Source organism: Somniosus microcephalus, chromosome 10 (assembly GCF_052327205.1).
Source record: "Somniosus microcephalus isolate GS21.2 chromosome 10, FLI_Smic_1.0, whole genome shotgun sequence".
Taxonomy (NCBI): Eukaryota; Metazoa; Chordata; class Chondrichthyes; order Squaliformes; family Somniosidae; genus Somniosus; species Somniosus microcephalus.
This window is the reverse complement of record NC_140996.1, coordinates 150310900-150330202: the sequence shown is the minus strand read 5'-3', so window position 1 is coordinate 150330202 and position 19303 is coordinate 150310900.

The following is a 19303-nucleotide window of genomic DNA, read 5'->3' as shown; positions in this document are numbered from 1 at the left end:
TCAGGAGTTGGGCTGGTGACATACCACACTCAAGCGGCGTTGTGCGGTATACAAGCATGCTCTGGTAGAAGTCAGTTCCACTGTCTTTTGCCTTGTACATCAGTCTTTTCACTGTCTGGACCGATTTTTCCACTAAACCATTGGACTGTGGAAAGTGAGGACTTGACGTTGTGTGGACAAAGTCCCACTCTTTGGCAAAGTGCCGGAAACTTGCATTGTAAAACTGGGACATGATTTCCTCACGTGTAGGAAGCTTGAAGTGCTCTCTCTTTATTGCTCTGTTTAGATCTCTTGGATCCAGGCAAATTCTGAGCTTTCCATTCTTTTTGTCCACAACGATGAGGGAATTCACCCACTCAGTTGGCTCATCTATTTTCTGAATTATGTTCAGGCTTTCCATCCTGCCCAACTCTGCCTTCAGTTGCTTTTGAAGAGCAAACGGAACTTTTCTGCATGGATGTATGACCGTTGGCATACTTTTATCTACTCTGATCGTGTGTTCTCCTGGAAGGCAGCCTAGATCCTGAAATAGGTCGTTGTACTCTTTCATGAGTTCATCATAGACTGTCTCTCCTTCGCTTTCCACAACGAGGACTCTCTTTACCAGGTTCAGTCTCTCACAGGCTTTTAAACCTAGTATGGCCTGCACATCCTTTGGCACCACGATTAATGCTAGCGTGTGCTCTCTGTCCTTGTGTGTCACTTTGACAATGCATCTTCCTTTCACTGGTATATCAGTACCTGAGTATCCTGTCACTTTCACTTTTATTCCATGTATCCTTGGTCTGGGTCTAATTTTCTTAAAATCAGTCTCTGATATCACATTAACTTGTGCTCCAGTATCCAATTTAAATGGAATGTGTATGTCATTCACTTTTAGTGTCAACATCCAGTCTCTGTTTTCTTTTTTGTTTTCAGGCACAACATCTACATAGAACTCCTCTATCTCGCTTTCATCTACTGCATGGACCTTGCTTTGTTGCGCTTGGTTCTTACAGCAACGGGCATAATGATTGTTTTTGTTGCAACTATTGCATGTTTTACCATATGCTGGACAATTTTTTGGTGGATGCTGTGTACCGCATCGACTACATGACTTTCGATTGTCCCTTTCATTTTTGTTCGCTGGCCACGCCTCTTTTTTCACATTGGCGCTCTTTTTGTTAAACGGTTTGTGTCCGTTCTTTCTCACTGCATCCACGTTGCAGCTACTGTCACTGAACAGCTCCTTTGCCTGCGACTTCACAGTCTCTGTAGCCCTACACAGTGCTATGGCTTTTCCCAGGTCTAGATTTTGCTCTCTTAGCAGTCTTTCCCTTAGACCATTATCTGGAATACCACACACCAGTCTGTCTTTTATCAGCGAGTCTGTCAATCCCCCAAATTCACACGTTTTGCTTCTGTTTCTCAGTTCAGTCACATACTGATCAATAGTCTCTCCCGTTTTCTGTACACATGTGAAAAATCTGTGCCTCTCAAACATCACGTTATGTTTAGGTATGCAGTAGGCCTCAAACTGTTCCATTATTTTATCCAACTTCATTTTGTCTCCATCAGCAGCGAATGTGAAGTTATTATACACCTCCAGCGCTTCATCACCCACGACATGTAAGAACACTGACGCTTTCATTTTATCACTTTACTCGTCAGCTCCGATTGCCGCTAAATACAACTCCAAACGTTGTTTGAACCTCCTCCAATTTTCAGCCACATTACCTGTCAACTGAAGCTTCGCCGGTGGGTGTAATCCTTCCATTTTTCACTTCGTTAGCTATTCTCCAAAGGTAAGTAACGATGTTCTCTTTTGGCTTGCTAATATGTGGAGAGCTGATTTAACTTCAGATTTTTCCTCTTCATCTCTTTCAATCACTTCTGACACCATGTATTGATTTCTATGTGGGTTCAATGACGACGCATTGATGAAAGAGAATGTCTTTCAATCTAAAGTATGTTCAACTCTGTTAACAGCATTACAGGAGACACCATCTTAGAGATCCATCTAAAACAAAACTAAAACTAAACTGCTTATATCACATGCCCTCTGCTGGTCAGGCATAAATAATCAAACAGGCAAATATGCTGGTAAGGCATCATAATCAAACAGGCAAATACCATCACTATTTGCTGATATCATTACAGGTGGCAAACAGAGAGACCTCCAGCAGCATGGTCCCCAGGACACCCACGCAATGCAGAAAGAAGTTCAACGACCTCATTCGGGTTGTCAGGGTGAGTACCCTTTCCAGTATCCTCTTCATCCCTGCATGTGCACCTCATTTTATGGCCAAAGGATCCTGAAAGCCCCAATACCCAGCCCTCATCCAACACCTATGGGACTCTCATGAAAATCACATGCACATTCACCACTTTACACACTGTCAGGGCTATTCCATCATGGGAGGCAGTGCAGGCAAGATCAGGACTTGACACTGTCAGGGCTATTCCACCATGGGAGGCAGTGCAGGCAAGATCAGGGCTTGACACTGTCAGGTCTATTCCACCATGGGAGGCAGTGCAGGCAAGATGAGGGCTTGACACTGTCAGGGCTATTCCACCATGGGAGGCATTGCAGGCAAGATGAGGGCTTGACACTGTCAGGGCTATTCCACCATGGGAGGCAGTGCAGGCAAGATGAGGGCTTGACACTGTCGGGGCTATTCCACCATGGGAGGCAGTGCAGGCAAGATGAGGGCTTGACACTGTCAGGGCTATTCCACCATGGGAGGCAGTGCAGGCAAGATCAGGGCTTGACACTGTCAGGGCTATTCCACCATGGGAGGCAGTGCAGGCAAGATCAGGGCTTGACACTGTCATGGCTATTCCACCATAGGAGGCAGTGCAGGCAAGATATGGGCTTGACACTGTACTCAGAGCCCATCCTTTCTCTTGCAGGGCAAGCTGGCCCACAATCGCAGGCAGCAGCTACGGACCGGGGGAGGCCGTCCTGAATTTAAAGACCTCAGCGACCTGGAGCAGCAAGTGGAGCTGATTATGGGAGGCCGGCTGATTGGCCCCGTTACCACTGGAGATGCCAACCCCGTTCTGGACTGCAATGGTAAGGTCATCACCTTTTTGACCTCTCTCTTTCCACCTGTGCCTCACAGCAGCATCCTTTGCCATTCTCAAACCAATGCAGTGCATAGCAGCACTCATGCCTCCCTCGCTGCCACCCTGTCCTCACTCTAAAGCAACTCTTGTGCCTCCCTACTTTCAGATGCTGAATCGCCAGGTGAGGAAGCGGGCCCTCAAGCTGGCACTGTGAGTGAATCGGAAGGCAAGGAGGAGGAAGAGGAAGCCAGACCATCAGTGCCACCCTCAGCTGAGGCAGCCCATGGCCATGATGGGGACTCGTCTTCCCTGGAGGGAAGCAGGGGGGAAGGGTCTGATGACGGTGAAGCTCCGGGGCCCAGCGGTCTGCAGCAACACGGGAGGGGTAGGGAAGCTCGGCGGCCTTCTCCCCGGAGGGTGAGTTCGGCCTCCAGTCCTGCTACAGTGAGCGCAGAGGAGGTGTGGCTCCTTGGTGAAATGGGCGCCCAGGCTGAGCGCAGGCACATTGAGCTCATGGCTGCAGTGGCAAGGATGCCTAACTGCATAGAGTCACTGGCAAGGAGTGTGCAGGAAGTTGGGGCTTTTAACAGAGCTTCATAAAGCTTCTCCATCTTCCTTGGACACCACACAGGCAGATGGACTTCAGTCAGGTTCAGGATCACGGATGCCACGGCGTAGTACACGTTCTGAAACAACACTTTGTCAGTAGGGATTAACACCAACCCATTCCCTGGACCCCTGGTGGTTCTGGGACACCCATCTACAGTCGTCTGTACCATCGGGGCTCTGGGCGGGGGCTTCCTGGTGTATGAGATGAGCTCTGTGGCGTTGATGGTGTTCGGGGGTTTTGGGATTAGACAGGAGTCCACACTCCAATCCCAACCGATCCCACCCCCGCCGTCCTGCCATCGCCTGCTAAACGCGATCGACACACCCGCTGGGCAGATCTTTTCCGACCCCCACATACACACATAAATCCCTTCCTCAGATTCCCACTACTTATCGCAACACACATTCACTCCTCCCTGAGAACCCGTGATCGTCCGGTACGTGTCATTAATTAGTCTTTCCCAGTCATCTATCTGGTCCCCTGTATCCGTGCTCAGTTTCCTGAGCCACCATCACCTTCCCAGTGGAATGTGTCCCCTACAGCTAAGGCACACCCGTTTACCCTCTGTTACCCTAACCCAGGAGGTGGTAATCCCTAATCTTGGGCATGAGGTGGACGCTTCACCATAGGTGAACTCGTCATGGCTGGTATACTGGGTGGAATTTGACGCCAGCCATCCAGGCCCTCTCCCCTCGTGGAGATAGACGCTCGCCCCATCCTTCGAGGCACCTCCAGTGGTCACAGTTGGTCCGTCTCCGCCAGTGCAGCCGAAGACAACCGATTCTTCGGTGTCACCCCTGTGACTCGTGCTGGCTTCAATCATGACGATCAGGACTATCTTGGCTGACTTCATCTTGTTCTTAGGCTTTCCCTGAAAACACACAGAATGCGACATTGTCCTTGGGTGATGCCTCACCTTGCCAGATGCAGCTACACACGATTAAAATCCAAACTATACAGACAAGCTAAGGCAACAGCCAGGAGAGAAAGAAGTTATGTACAGCGCCACCCGTCTCCGGGTGGCCACACTAGGTCTCCTCGACCCTGGGCCTCTTACGTCTCCGACTTCCTTCGTTCACCGGTGTGTAAGGAGGCGTCCATGGTACCCTCGGCCGGGGGATCCTGGCACTCCTTCTCACTCCTACCCCCACAGGCAGAACGACTGGTTCCTCTGTGGGCTCCTCACAGTCCCAGATTAGGGGCTGGAGACCCACACCTGTAGCGCAGCTCACCACTTCCTGCTGTTTCCTCCTCTTATTAGCTCTTTCCCCAGGGTTAAAAAGCTTGCACTGATTGATATGGAACCACTTAGTGCGTCGGGGCATTTTGACCGCATATACCATCGGACTCGCCCTATCCACAATACTGTACAGTCCCATGTAAAGCGGTTCAAAAGTCCCTACCCTGGCGAAGTTTCTAACCATTACTTGATCTCCGACCTTCCACTCGTGGTGCCTCTGAGGCTCAAGCAATAAACGATTTCTACGATGTTGCTTCCCCATGTAACTGGCAGCCTGCCAATGGATCTGCCTGGGATACTCAAGCAAATTCTTAACAAACCTGTCCCGGTTCACCTCTCTGAACTGACCTTCCGTGAGAATCGGGGCCAGTACATGGCTGGGCGTTCTCATGACCTTGCCAGTCACGAGCTCATGTGGGGAATACCCTGTGCTTCTAGATGGGCTGGCTTGGACCTCCATCGGAAATAACGTCAAGACCTCCGCCCATTTTCTAGGCGAGTCTCCCGTCTCCTTCCGTAACCTTTCCTTGATGGTCCTATTCATCCGCTCCACAGTCCCTGATGACTGCGGGTTGTGTGCGATGTGCCATTTACCCTCTACACCTAGCATCTTCAGAGTTGCCTGCATGACTGCCCCTGTGAAGTGATTCCCCTGATCGGACTCCACATACTGTGGGAGCCCCCACCTAGAGAACACTTCTCTCACTAGAATCCTTGCGGTCCCCAAAGCTGTGGCTATTTGGCATGGGAAGGCTACTTCCTTTACCGTAATACCTGCCACTCCGCATGGACCCTCTACCTTATCTCCCTTAGCCAGCGTCTCCAGAACAGTCTTTAGGGCGGGATCCCGTGCCTGGACCATCTTTAGGTCTGGGGCCAATGCTACCCCTGCACTCCCTTGGGTCCCACCTCTCTCTCTGATCGCTGCTACCAGACTCGACCCATATGAATCCCAAAACGTGCCCGTTCGAGCACCCTCTTTGGCCAGCACGTCGGCCTGCTGATTGCCCTCCGCACGGGGTTCTGTCTTAGAATGGGCCTTGACTTTGTGGATATAGAAATCCCCCTAGGTTCCTATCGATGTTAAGATCTGTTGCAACAATGGCTTGGTTGCTAGGGGTTTCCTGTCTGCAGATGTGAACCCACGACGAGACCAAATGGCTAAATATTCTGTACACAAATTGCAGGTGAACATGCTGTCTGAGCAAATCGTGTAGGGTGTAGGGAACTCTTCGGTGTGGGTAACCACATACACCACTGCTGGGCGCTCATGGTGCTCGGGAGTTTAATGGCCTTGGCAATGCCTGCCTTTGAGTCAAAAATCCCGCATCCAGTGAGTTGCTCCCCAGCCACCATTGCACTGGACCCATCTACATTGATCTCGCGGCCCGTGGGATGGATCCCAGCCGGAAACCCTATGTCTACGTCCCATACCCCTTCAACAGAACATTTGTGGGCCACCCCTGGGTAGATCAAATTTGCGGCGAGCTTGGGCTCACAGAGGCCTTTCACACTCAAATTCATCTGAGAGAGCAATAACGTCCAGCGAGCAATGCGTGCACTGCTCACCGTGCCGTCCTTTATCCTCCCATCCAGAAGCATCTGAGTGGGCGTATGGTGGGTTAAGAGAGTTACCGGGGATGCCCCTGTGAAGATTTGTGATCTCCTCATGGCCCAATGTGTGGCAAGCAGGTGCCTCTCACAATTGGAATAACCCCTCTCTACACCTGTGAGGATTCTTGATGAGTATAGCACAGGCCTCAGCTTGCCATGCTGTTCCTGGAGCAGCACTGCACTCAAACTGTCCCCTGTGGCAGCTACCTCCAAAAAGAACTCCTTTCCCCCATCAATCGCTCCTAAAGCCGGTGCGGTCTGCAAATCTCTCTTCAGACGACTAAAAGCTGCCATGCAGTCCTCATCCCACTCCCAGCCCACTCCCTTGTGGAGCTGCCATAGTGGCATAGTCCTCTATGAAATCCCTGTGAGTCCCAGGAAGGAGCTTACCCCTGTTACTGTGGTCGGGGCAGTTAGCTCCTATACCGCCTTCCTCCTCACCTCATCGATGGTGCTCTCCCCAGCACGCACGGTCGGCCTGAGGAATTTTACTTCCTGCTGGCCGATCTGTGGTTTCTTGGGATTAACCTTGAACGCAGCTTCCTTTAACAGAGTCAGCAGCTCAGCCAGCAGTGGGCCATGCTCCTCCCCCTCATTGGAGAACAAAAGCAGGTCGTCCACATTCTGCACAAGCTGCTGTGGTCTGCTGAACCCTTTTAAACAGTTGGCCATACATTGGTGGAAAATAGGACTGTTATGAAACCCTTGGGGAAGGCAGGTTCATGTGTACTGCTGACCCTTGAAAGTGAATGCGAACTTATACTGGTCCTCCCTTTTGAGAGGGATCGACCAGAATCTGTTCGAAATGTCCAGCACCGTAAATGTTTTCGCAGATGTTGGGATACTCCCGATCAGGTTGGCTACGGCTGCGACGGTGGGGGCACAGGCTGGGATGTTCTTGTTAAGAACCCAATAGTCCACAGTGGCTCTCTACAAATTGTCCGGTTTCCTAACCGGCCAAATCGGAGAGTTCACATGGGTCGCTATGGGTCTCAACATACCCTGCTCAACCAGTGATCCCACTGCTGTCTCTAAATCCGCCTCTGCCTCTCTGGGGAAGTTGTACTGTTTCTCTGGCCGGGCCATGGAGTCCCCTTCTACTCTGACCTCCACCCCTATTACCCTCCCACAGTCATGCTTGTGTGTAGCGAATGCCGCAAGGTTGGCTCGCACATCCACTATGTACTCCGCCAGGGTAGAAATGACCAAAAGTTCAAGGTCATAACTACCCTTGGGCTTCATCGTACACAAGGTTCCCTTGCCTTGCTTCCCTGGTATAACTACCACCTCCTTCTCCTTTCCCATGCATACTGCCCCACAAAGACAGTGATTCTGGAAATCCACCAATATCTTGTGGCCAGTATGAAGTCTGCCCCCAAAATGTCTATTCCCTCCCGCTCCCACTGTATCAGGACACATTTCCACTCCGTATGGAGTGTACCCAGATCGATGGCTAGCGGGATGGAGAAAGACCCAGGCTGTTCGTTCCCGGTGAACCCTACTAAGTTATATGGGACCCCCCTCGATAGAAGTGATGTGGTCGGGTTATCCGCATAAACAATGGTGCTTGAAGCTCCAGTGTCCAGCAGATAGGTCCCTTGCACCTTCTCCACCCCCATTTTCACGCACGGTCTCTTCCAAGCATCATAACTTAGTGGGCACAGGTAAACGGGCAGAGAAGCCCCTAGTTATTGGTCGGGATTGTTCGGGGCGGATGGGAGTACACTGCCCGCTGTGTAAGATTTGCAAAATTTCTGCATTTCCCCGAAGGCTGTTATTAATAAACGGGACCCTGCGTGGATATTTTAAGTTAAAAAGGGTACCCAAGATGGCGTCTGTGCCTCGTGGCAGAAAGCCTGTGGGATTCCAAAATGGATTCTGCAACACAGACAGCTTGGGAGAAATCAAAACTAAGGCTGCAGGCTTTCTGTGAAGAGAAGCTTTGTATTTTGGAACCAGACAGGACTCTGAATTATGCATTAGACTGAATTGGAGGCAAATCTAAATTCAGTTTAGGCCTATAGTTAAGGCCATCTAGCAGTCTGCATATATTATCAGAAACAGATTAACCGAGCCATCGAGGCTGGACAAGGCCCATCGAGGAACTTTCAGGACAATACAAGTCAATTATCGGGCTGGTAGATGCGATTACCAGCCATCCAAAACCAGTTAATATGGATTGCTACCATTATTTAAAATAGCCCGCCAAGATTAAGACAAAGAACTAACCTGATTTGGCGGGCAGATAATTGAAGGCCCCAGGTAGCATTGAGTGCGTTCATGGTCTGGAGGGTTGGGGAGTTGTGGGTCGGAGGAGGTTGGTGCGTTCGTTGGTTGGTGTGCTACTCCTCGGCCCCTCGCCCTCGTGGCGGCCGCTTTTTCCCCATCCCGCACTTACCCCCTGGCCGTTGCCCGTGCCCTTTTCTCACTCCATCTGGAACTGCCCCGACACCGGGTCGGGCGGACATGGACAGATTCAGGCCAGGCGAGGCGGGACGCAATGAGTGGAGAAGGGAAAACCACCGAGGGGCAGACCAGCTGGTGAAGACCAAACGAGAGGAGGTTTCGAATCATCGGGCCTTCAGCCTCGGCCGACCTTCGAATATCTACACACCAACTCAAACTGGCTGCTGTCGACGAAGAACCATCCCTGCAAGGTAAAGTACCCAAACAGAGACTTTAACTTTGGGGTACGTGAACCCGGACAATGCCCTTGCAGTGCCTGGAGACCATGTAATGACGACAAGCTCCAGAGAGCACCAAGAGCGAACCCCGAACCCAACCACTGTTTTGAGTCTAACAAACCTTTTGATTGGTGAGCATGAAGTTCTGACCCCTCATAGCTTAATCTAGTTAGGTGTACGGGGTGGGATAAGGATAAGGGGATTGTTAAGATAGTTGTTTTCCCTCAATGTGCCGTGTGTTCCCCATTCCCTGCATAAGTATAAGTATTATTGTGATTCTCTTGTAATTTTTGCCTGTAGAAGTGTACACTAGTAATTCTTTTCCATGGGATTGCATTAAGTAAGTTTTTTTCCTCTTCAATAAAATCTTGGTTCTGTTTGCATCCAACCACCTGTCTACTCGAATCTCCTCTGTACCGCCGCCTTGTACCTAAGTCCGGTGTCTAGAACCCAGGGGCGTGGGAGTGATTCGAACCGCTCACAAAACAGTCAGAGGCATAACTGACTGGGCGCACGCATGCGCCAGGCAGCAACACCAGCACCCGCCACACCACCCCCTACAGAAATGGCGACCACGGCAGGACACTGGCAACTAGGTTGCGATACAGTAGACATTGGTTCGGATGAGCGAACCGTGATGGAGGAAAGGATTTCTGATTATGTGTTTAGCAAGGTGAATATCACTAAGAAGTGGATCACCACTCTGTTAAGGGCTGGGCGTCCGATAGATGCAGCAGCTAAATGGACAGAGGGAAAGGAACACAAGAAGTCCTTAGAGAAGGCAGTTTGGCTGATGTGCTTTAAAAAGCAGGTCCAGCTCTTGGACGGGCTCGTTGCAGCACAGGCAGTCGAGTTAAGGGAGTCAGCCCTGGCGATCCAGGATAAGGCTCTCGCAGGGGAAAAGTTATTGGTAGCTTGGCAGGCTTTGAACCAAGAGAGAGTACATTTAATAGGAGAACACAAGGCCCAGTTGGAATACCTACGGTGCCAAGACACCAAGGCCAAGGGAAATGAGTTAAGGTTGCGGGAGAAAAATGCCCGCTTGGCAAGGCAGATCAGGGAACAGGAAGAGAGAGTGCAAGAGGTAAAAGCCGCTTATAAGCTAACAAATGAACAGGGGTAAGAAATCACACAACACCAGGTTATAGTCCAACAGCTTTATTTGAAATCACAAGCTTTCGGAGCGCTGCCCCTTCTTCAGGTGAAGTGGAGAAATGCATAAAGACACAGCTTATATAGTCAGAGAATCATGTCAGATGTTTACAGGTAACCTTTCCAACTGCCATTTATCGCACCTCGGCAGAGAGATAATCACAGCAGTCAAAGGTGTGAATGGTGTCCAAACAGGTCAGTCAGGGAAACATTACATCAAAGAACAATGAGGTGGGGTCACAAGGGGTCAAATATTGCAGATGCTGGGGTCTGTATGAAAAACAAAAAAACAGACAAAAAACATTTTTTTTGGCTGGAAATCACAGCAGGTCCAGCCGCATCTGTGTAGAGAGAACAAGCCAATGTCGACTCGAGCCTGGATGACCCTGCATCAGGTGGGGTTACATGTAGCGTGACATGAACCCAAGATCTCGGTTAAGGCCGTCCTCATGGGTGCGGAACTTGGCTATCAGTTTCTGCTCGACGATTTTGCGTTGTCGTGTGTCTCGAAGGTCACCTTGGAGAATGCTTACCCGAAGATCGGAGGCTGAATGTCCTTGACTGCTGAAGTGTTCCCCGACTGGGAGGGAACACTCCTGCCTGGTGATTGTTGCGCGGTGTCCGTTCATCCGTTGTCGCAGTGTTTGCATGGTCTCGCCGATGTACCATGCTCCGGGGCATCCTTTCCTGCAACGTATGAGGTAGACAACGTTGGCCGAGTCACATGAGTATGTACCATGTACCTGGTGGGTGGTGTCCTCACGTGTGATGATGGTATCTGTGTTGATGATCTGGCATGTCTTGCAGAGGTTGCTGTGGCAGGGTTGTGTGGTGTCGTGGTCGCTGTTCTCCTGGAAGCTGGGTAATTTGCTGCGAACGATGGTCTGTTTGAGGTTAGGCGGCTGTTTGAAAGCGAGTAGTGGAGGCGTGGGGATGGCCTTAGCGAGGTGTTCGTCGTCATCGATGACATGTTGAAGGCTGCGAAGAACATGGCGTAGTTTCTCCGCTCCGGGGAAGTACTGGACGACGAAGGGTACTCTGTTGGTTGTGTCCCGTGTTTGTCTTCTAAGGAGGTCTATGCGATTTTTCGCTGTGGCCCGTCGGAACTGTCGATCGACGAGTCGAGCGTCATATCCCGTTCTTACAAGGGCATCTTTCAGTGTCTGTAGGTGTCCATCGCGTTCCTCCTCGTCTGAGCAGATCCTGTGTATTCGCAGGGCTTGTCCATAGGGGATGGCTTCTTTAACGTGGTTAGGGTGGAAGCTGGAGAAGTGAAGCATCGTGAGGTTGTCCGTGGGCTTGCAGTAGAGTGAAGTGCTGAGGTGTCCGTCTTTGATGGAGATTCGTGTGTCCAGGAATGAGACTGATTCTGAGGAGTAGTCCATGGTGAGTTTGATGGTGGGATGGAACTTGTTGATGTTATCGTGTAGTCTTTTCAGTGATTCTTCGCCGTGGGTCCATAGGAAGAAATGAACAGGGGTTTGAGGAGGCAGACCACGGCCCCTGTAAAGAGAGGATAGAAAATCTGAGCCGGGCCCTCCGGAGGGCAAAAGGCATGGTATGCCTCATAAGCCCAAAGGCAGGCCAGACAGATTTTATGGGAAAAGAGGGGAGGACAGTTCCAACGTCACCGGTGGTGCCTAAGGACAACCCGGTTGAGAGGGAGGAGACCTCACGGTCACCACCCGTCGCACCAAGTTTCAGCGAGGTTTGGCAGCAAGGGGGGGTGGAACCAATGGTGGAACCTGAAATGGAGCCAGAGGTGGAGGCGGAGGTAGAGCAACCCCCGCCCCAGAGGCCGGAGCCAGGACTGATTTGCCCAGTGCGGCATCAGAGGTTCGGCCCACCCGCCATTGGCGACAATGAGGGACCACTCCAAAACCAGTTTCTTATTACCCTTCGACACCCAACAGCTCAGGGTTATGGTCAACCATATCCCGAAGCTTTCCCCCAAGGGAGACCCCTCGATCCACTTCAGGGAAATAGAGCAGACCACCAGCATCAACAGCTGCGATGACACTGAGAAGGCCAAAATGCTGCTATTCTCCCTGGAGAGTAATCTCCTCCAATCCCTCTCTGATGAGTGTAAAAGGTGGCAGAGCGGGTACGAGGAGCTTAGAGATGTGGTTCTAGAGGCCATGGGGATGGATGAGGGAAGTCCCTTCTCCCATGTGGAGAAGACGATCCAGCTTTCTGGGGAAACCCCGCAGGCTTTTGCGGACCGGTTGTGGCCGGTGTACCGGAAAGCTTGCCCGGGGATGCCAGGCCGAATGTTCCTGAACGGGGATTCCCTGACGCATTGGCTCCGGTGCCTGGTGGCGAACAGCTTGCCACAGGTCCGGGCCAAGGCAGAAGCCTGGTTCGACCCCAAAGATCCCCAGACCACAGAGCTCATGGTAATTAGGCAGCTAACACTAGCCTACAAAAACGGCAGGGCAACCGATGCACATCCACCCAAAGGGAAGGTGCATGAGATAAAACCAGGAGTGCAGAATAGAAAGGAATGGCACCAGGAAGGGAGTAACCCCCCCCCAACACAAAGACCAATTGTTACGGGTGTGGGAAGGATGGTCACCGGCAGAAGGAGTGTAAGAACCCTTGGAAGGATAACAAGGGAAAACATCCCACAGCCCCAGCCCAAAAGGCGGGGGTAGGGACCCCTTCCGCAGAGTTCGAGTCACTTTTGGACGCCATGAGGTCCTTACTGACTGGCCAGGGGAGAGTAGCAGCCGCCACCGGTGCTCTGACCCCGTCAGCCCCATCCAACCCACAACCGTGACTAGAGCCAGCGCAGCCTGTTTATCTGTGTTCGCTCCGATATGATGAGTAGAGGAGACCCCTTTTGGAGATGGAGGTGGAAAAGGTGACAGGGACCTATCTGTTGGACACGGGGGCATCGCGCACCGTGATCTACTCGGCTAATCCCAGCACCTCACCTCTCTCCAGCGGGGTCCCATACAGTCTATCGGGGTTCACGGGTAGGGAACAGGTCGGCTCGGTTTCCATCCCGCTCACCATTCGGATAGGACCGCTCCGCTCCAAGTGGACGTGTGTCCTGATGAAATGGGACGTGGAGGATGGAAGAGGGGTCCTGGGAGCCGACTTTATTGTGGGCCACGGGATCCTAGTGGATTTGAGGAATCACTGCCTTTGGGGGGCAGGAAAAGTAAAGAACGGTGAGATCATAGTTATCCCGGGTAAGGAAGGGAAGGGGACCCTCTGCACCATGAAGCCCAAAGAGGATTATAACCTCGGGCTCATGGTCAGCAACACCCCACCAGAGTTCCAGGCATTTGTGCAGGCCCACCTGACCACATTTGCCACTCACAAACAAGACTGCGGGAGGGTCGCAGGGTTTCAGGTCAGCATAGACGGGGACCCCATGGCCCGACCACAGAAACAGAATAACTTCCCCAGGGAAGCAGAGCCGGACATGGAAGCAGCCATGTCCTTGATAGTGCAGCAGGGAGTTCAGAGACCGATAGCTACCCACGTGAATTCTCCGTTATGGCCGGTCAGAAAGCCGGACAATTCCTATCGGGTGCTCAATAGTAACATCCCAGCCTGCGCACCACAGTAGCAGCAGTTGCCGACCTCATCGGGAGTATTCCAGCATCCGTGACCACTTTCACGGTGCTGGATATTTCAAATGGGTTTTGGTCCATCCCTGTAAGGAGGGAGGATCAGTACAAGTTTGCCTTTACGTTTAAAGGGCAACAGTACACATGGAACTGCTTGCCACAGGGCTTCCACAACAGCCCCAGCATTTTCCATCAGTGCATGGCCGACAGTTTGAAGGATTTTAGCCAGCCTAGACAGTTGGTTCAATATGTGGATGACCTGCTCCTGTTCATCAATTCGAAAGAGGAGCATGGCCCACTATTGGCCGAGCTGCTGGAGCTGTTAGGACAGAAGGGTTTCAAGGTAAATCCCAGAAAGCGCAGATCGGCCAGCAGGAGGTGAAATTCCTCGGCCTGACCGTACGCGCTGGAGAAAGGGCCATAGATAAGGTTGGGGAAGGAGAGCCCCGGGACCCCTATCGGGCAGGTCCGGAAGCCACAGTCCGGGACAAGGGAGGCACACGGGGGGGTAGTTTTGGCCCCGGACCTAAAGCGGGTCCGGGCCCAAGATCCCGTCTGTAAGACCGTCCCGGTGGGGAAAAAGAAAGGGAAGCCCCTAGAAGGTCCGCTCGGGGCAGCGGGCGAGCCTTCAGCATAGGTTTTAAAACAGGCCGCTGGTTACATCAACCAGTGTAAACTGTTTCAGCCTGGAAGGGGAAAACAGCCAGTTGGGAAAAGGTCTGAGGGTAAAGATCCTCAGCCCGCAGCAGGAGCAAGTTCAGAGACTGCTCAGGCAGGCGCTGTGGCTTGTTTGAAGGGAGGGACCATTCTGCCCATCGGTTGGGACACTCCCCCACTCTTCTGGGATCCAGACGAGGGGGAGGGACCTGAGGGCGAAAACCCCGCCCCTAACCCAGGTGTAGAGAGGGAGGAATCTGAGGTCAAAAACCCCGCCCCAGACCAGCCATGGGACCCGGGGCGGAGACTCTCAGCTCGCAGCAGCAGGCTGTGAAAAGTTACCTGCCCTCAGCCCAGGTTCGGGAGGGGTCAAGTCTGGGGGAGCAGCGGTTCGGGTAAAATGCCCAGCGGCCAAGACAGCCCCACCCGCCAAAGCCCCCAGAAGGCCCCCACGGACGCCCCAGCCGAGAAAGCCATGATCACCAGCCCTCCAGTTACCAGGGGCTGCCCCGCGAGCCAGGGAGAGGTCCAAAGACAAAGGTCCTCAGTCAGCAACCACGGGCTGCGGAGGTACAACAGTGCAGGACTGTGCGGTCATGCCGGGGGTAGCGGCGAGCCGCAGTCCGACCAGGGATTAGCCTGGCCACCCGCAGACAGGCGGCGGATGTACATAGTTTTGGTTTAAGTTTAAGTTTTAAGTAAAATGTAATTATTTAGCTTAAGTTTGGGTGTTTATAATTTAAGTTAAATAATGTGATGGGTAGTTTTATGAAAGTAGTCTGTTAAGAGCGTATATTTGGGTTGAGGTCGCGGGACCCGACCATGCCTCACCAAGCCAGAGAATCTCTTGGGGACCTGGCTGCATGTTTTTACATCTTTTTGCAGAAAGATTTTCGGGATGGAATGGATCGTGATCCTATTCGCCCTGATCGGGATGAGTGCGGAGAGGAGGGGCGACATCCAGGACTCTCACATCTACGGGTGTTCAGGAGACAAGGCGCCCCTGGTGATCGATGGGTGCAATGAACGGGATGCGGAGGAGACCGCCGTCTACTTCCACGAGGGAAGGTGGCCAGGATGGTTGGGGTCCAATTCATCTCAGTGCTCCAGCCAAACCAGATTCACGTACAGGGAAGCCTCCCTCCTGTGCCCCCAGGTACCAGTCGTTACTACGAGGGTCAGCGTCACCGTTGGAAAGCGAATATGTTTGACGTGTAAAGGACACATTCCACTGGATAGATGGTGGTGGCTTAGGAAGTTGAGCAAGGACATGAGGAACCCTGAAGTCGAATGGGAGCGGTTGGGAAACAACACCCATCGGACAATCACTGGGACTTATGGAGGACTAAGCATGTGTTGGGACAAGTGGTGGGAACCGGATCAAGGGATTTACATCTGTATGTGGGGGTCAGAGATGGTCTGCCCCGCGGGCATATCCATTATGTTCCACCGACAGTGGCACGACACCGGGAGGGGGATAAGGTGGGATACCAGCCTGAAAGTGTGTGTGGTCCCATACACCCAGATCCCGGTCAATGCCACTGAACTTGTGCCCCGCCCACGGCGCAGGCGGCGAGGTTATCCAGGGAAGATTGCCCCACCACCACCAAGGGTTCAGGGAATGGGTTGGTACTAGTCCCCACCGATCAGATGCTGTACCAAGTGGTACACTACGCGGTGGCCTCCGTGATTTTAAATCTCACGGAGGTACATTTACCAGAGTGGTGCCCCAAAGAAACAGAGCAGTTCTACCAGACCCTATTAAAGGACATGTTCAAGAAGTTTTACGAGTTCGATTTTGCCCACGTGGACAAGACCGAACTCTACACCACACATCAAGAATTTCTGGGTAATGCAGGGAGACAAAGAAGGGGAGTATGGAATAATGTTTTTACTGCGTTTAATACTGGGTCCTCTGTCATCAACAGCTTGGATGACATAGAGCTGCAGACCCAGATAAACGGTTTAAAAACACAGTTAAAAAGGATATTATTGGATGAGAACAAGGTAGTGGGTTCGGAGTTGCATGAGGATCAGGCCATGACAGTCCATTTAAAGGAGATCATAGCCGAGTTGGAAAAGCACGCAAAGACGGTAAATGCTCTCATAAGGGAGGACAGAAATGCTTCTGACCAAGCTGCGCAGAATGAGGTGTGCGTGTTATACGGGGCGTGGTTACTGGGCGAGGGCCGCAGAAATCTGGAGGATTTAAAACAAGGTTTGGTCCCCTACTGGATTAGCAACAAGCACCTCGCAGCCCTCCACCCTTTTGAGAATGCATTGAGCCCGTGCCAACTCCGGCTAGCCTCCGAAGCCTATCCAGTCCCCGTGGATTGTGGGTGATCCAACCACACAATCATGGGAGTAGTAGTTAGGATGCCGGTCATGGGTAGGACAGCCCGACCCGCGCCGGTATACAGGGTTAAGAACATTGGAGTCATTCAAGGGGGTGCACACATTCGTTTCACAGTAGTCCCGCCTTACGTCATTAAGTGGGAGCACACTATGACAGGTACTGACCTCTCAGGGTGCCGGAGCCAGGGAGCACACATAATCCTGTGTCCACAGCACTTGAATGCCTTTTCAAAACCGCAGTGTGGGTTCAGAGCTGCTGACGCGAAGCCTATAAATTGTATCATGGAGGCAAGGGCACAAGGCCATGTTCCCCCGCAGGTAGCATATATAGGGGGTGGGACATATTGTGTCACCACCGGCGCGTCCCACTACCAGCATGGACAGCATAACTGGTGTCCGGTTAGTGACAGCAGTTTCTGTTTCAAACCCAAGGCAGAAGTTCAAGTGGCCCAGGAGCGAATTGTCCCCATTCCTGAACCCTCCACTGTTCACCTCATTGTGAAGGAGAAGTTTACGGATTTGCAGAAGTACGTAGCGCACTTTGGCTACGAAATTCCCCCTCTCCCTGAACATCTTACCAAAATACTCAAAGCCGTTATAGTTTCGCAGAAACATTTTTATACACTCAAACAGAAAACAGTAGAGATAGGGACGAAGATATTGGATATTGTGACTCCCCCTTGGTGGAACATTTTCAGTAATATAGAGGTCCTTCGTGGATTAGACTGGCTTCCCACATTCTCGTGGTTTGCCAGTTAGGGATAGTATTGTTTTTAGTTTGTGTTCAGTGTAAGGGAAAAGGTCGGTGATCAGAATTCCGAAACCAGAGGATTTGGAAAGAACATTATGCCACACCTATGACAACCCTGCTTCTTCTCTGAGCTACCCCCTTCCTGGCGCCACTCCCTTCTAACGTTGCCTCCACTAGGCTTTAACTCGTGTACTCTGCCCTTTGGTTTGTCATCCTCACCCCTACCATTCTTAAAAGAGAGAGTTAACTGCCGGATCACACTCTCTTCTGTGGTCTGGGGATCCCTGGAATCGAACCATTGCTCTACTTTGACCTTGATCCTGGGCAGGCTGTTTGCCGCCAGGGTCCTCAGCCAATGAGCCCTAGGCTCCCCATGCAGCTGCGCCCGGTCAGGCACCCCCGCCCAGGCACTCTGGTAGACGGGCCAAAGCCTGTCCGCGAAAGCCTGTGGTGCCTCCCCAGCTGACTGCAGCGTCCTTTCCACTCGGGAGAAGGAACTTCCATCATTGAGGCCCATAGCCTCTAGGATGTCATCCTTTATCCCTTCTAATGTACCCTGCCCCCTCTTGCTACCTGCTGAGAGTGACTGGTACAACCTACTATCCAGGGAAAATAAAAGTAATTTGGCTGTCTCAGCTTCGCTACAATTATTGATCCCCCCCCCACATTCTCCACATCCGTAAAATGGACAGATGGGTCCCCTGTGCTGGTCAGGTTAGAGACCATTGCCTGCAGCTGGGGGGTCATATACGGGACCACAAAGTCACTCTGCAGTGCTCCTTGCTCTTGACCATCTACAGGCGCACCATATTTCCGCTGCCGGACAGGGCACATGGGTCCTGGTCCCAACACTTCGGGCAGTGGTCGAGCATCCTCCTCTGCCTCACAGTCCTCCTTATCTCCCTCCTGCTCTTCCTCATCGACCCGGGCCACTCCCGGAGCTACCAAGCAGACAACCCCTTTGGCCTTAGATAGAGCATCGGTCAAATTCCGGATCTGCTCCTGGGAAGGACCATGATTACCCTTATCAAACCCTCCAGTGCTGGCGACTCTGTATGCCACCTTAATATCCTTCAACTGCTCTCCCAGCACCTTTACCACCCTCTCGTTCCCCTTTGCCTCAGTTACCTGGCATTGCAGGAACTCCTTATGGTTACGGAAAGTTTCCTCCTGGCTTATTCTTCCCGGCTTCTCATCCCTTAGCTCCGTGCATAACCTGCTCCCTACTACAGCCCTTGCATCTGACTGTGCCTCAGACTCCCTGAGCTCTGCCTCTAACTTAGCAACCTGCTTATCTAGCAGTTGCACTTGTCATTGTAGACAGACGAGCCATATCGCCTTTTCAATGATGCACCTATGCACCTTGCCCTCCGTCTATTCTGCCGCTGTGTCCACCAGATGCTCAGCACACAACAAGCCTAGCAGCCACTTCTTAGTGATGTTAACCTTCTTAAACACATATGAAGAAATCCTTTCCTCCATTTGGGATCTTTCGCCAGAAGCGCTGCCCATGACTGATTTACACTCCTTTAACCCAGGTCCTGCCGTGGTCGCCAAGTGATGTAAGAGGTTTTTGATCCTAGCCCAATTGCTAGATGGATGGTTCGAATT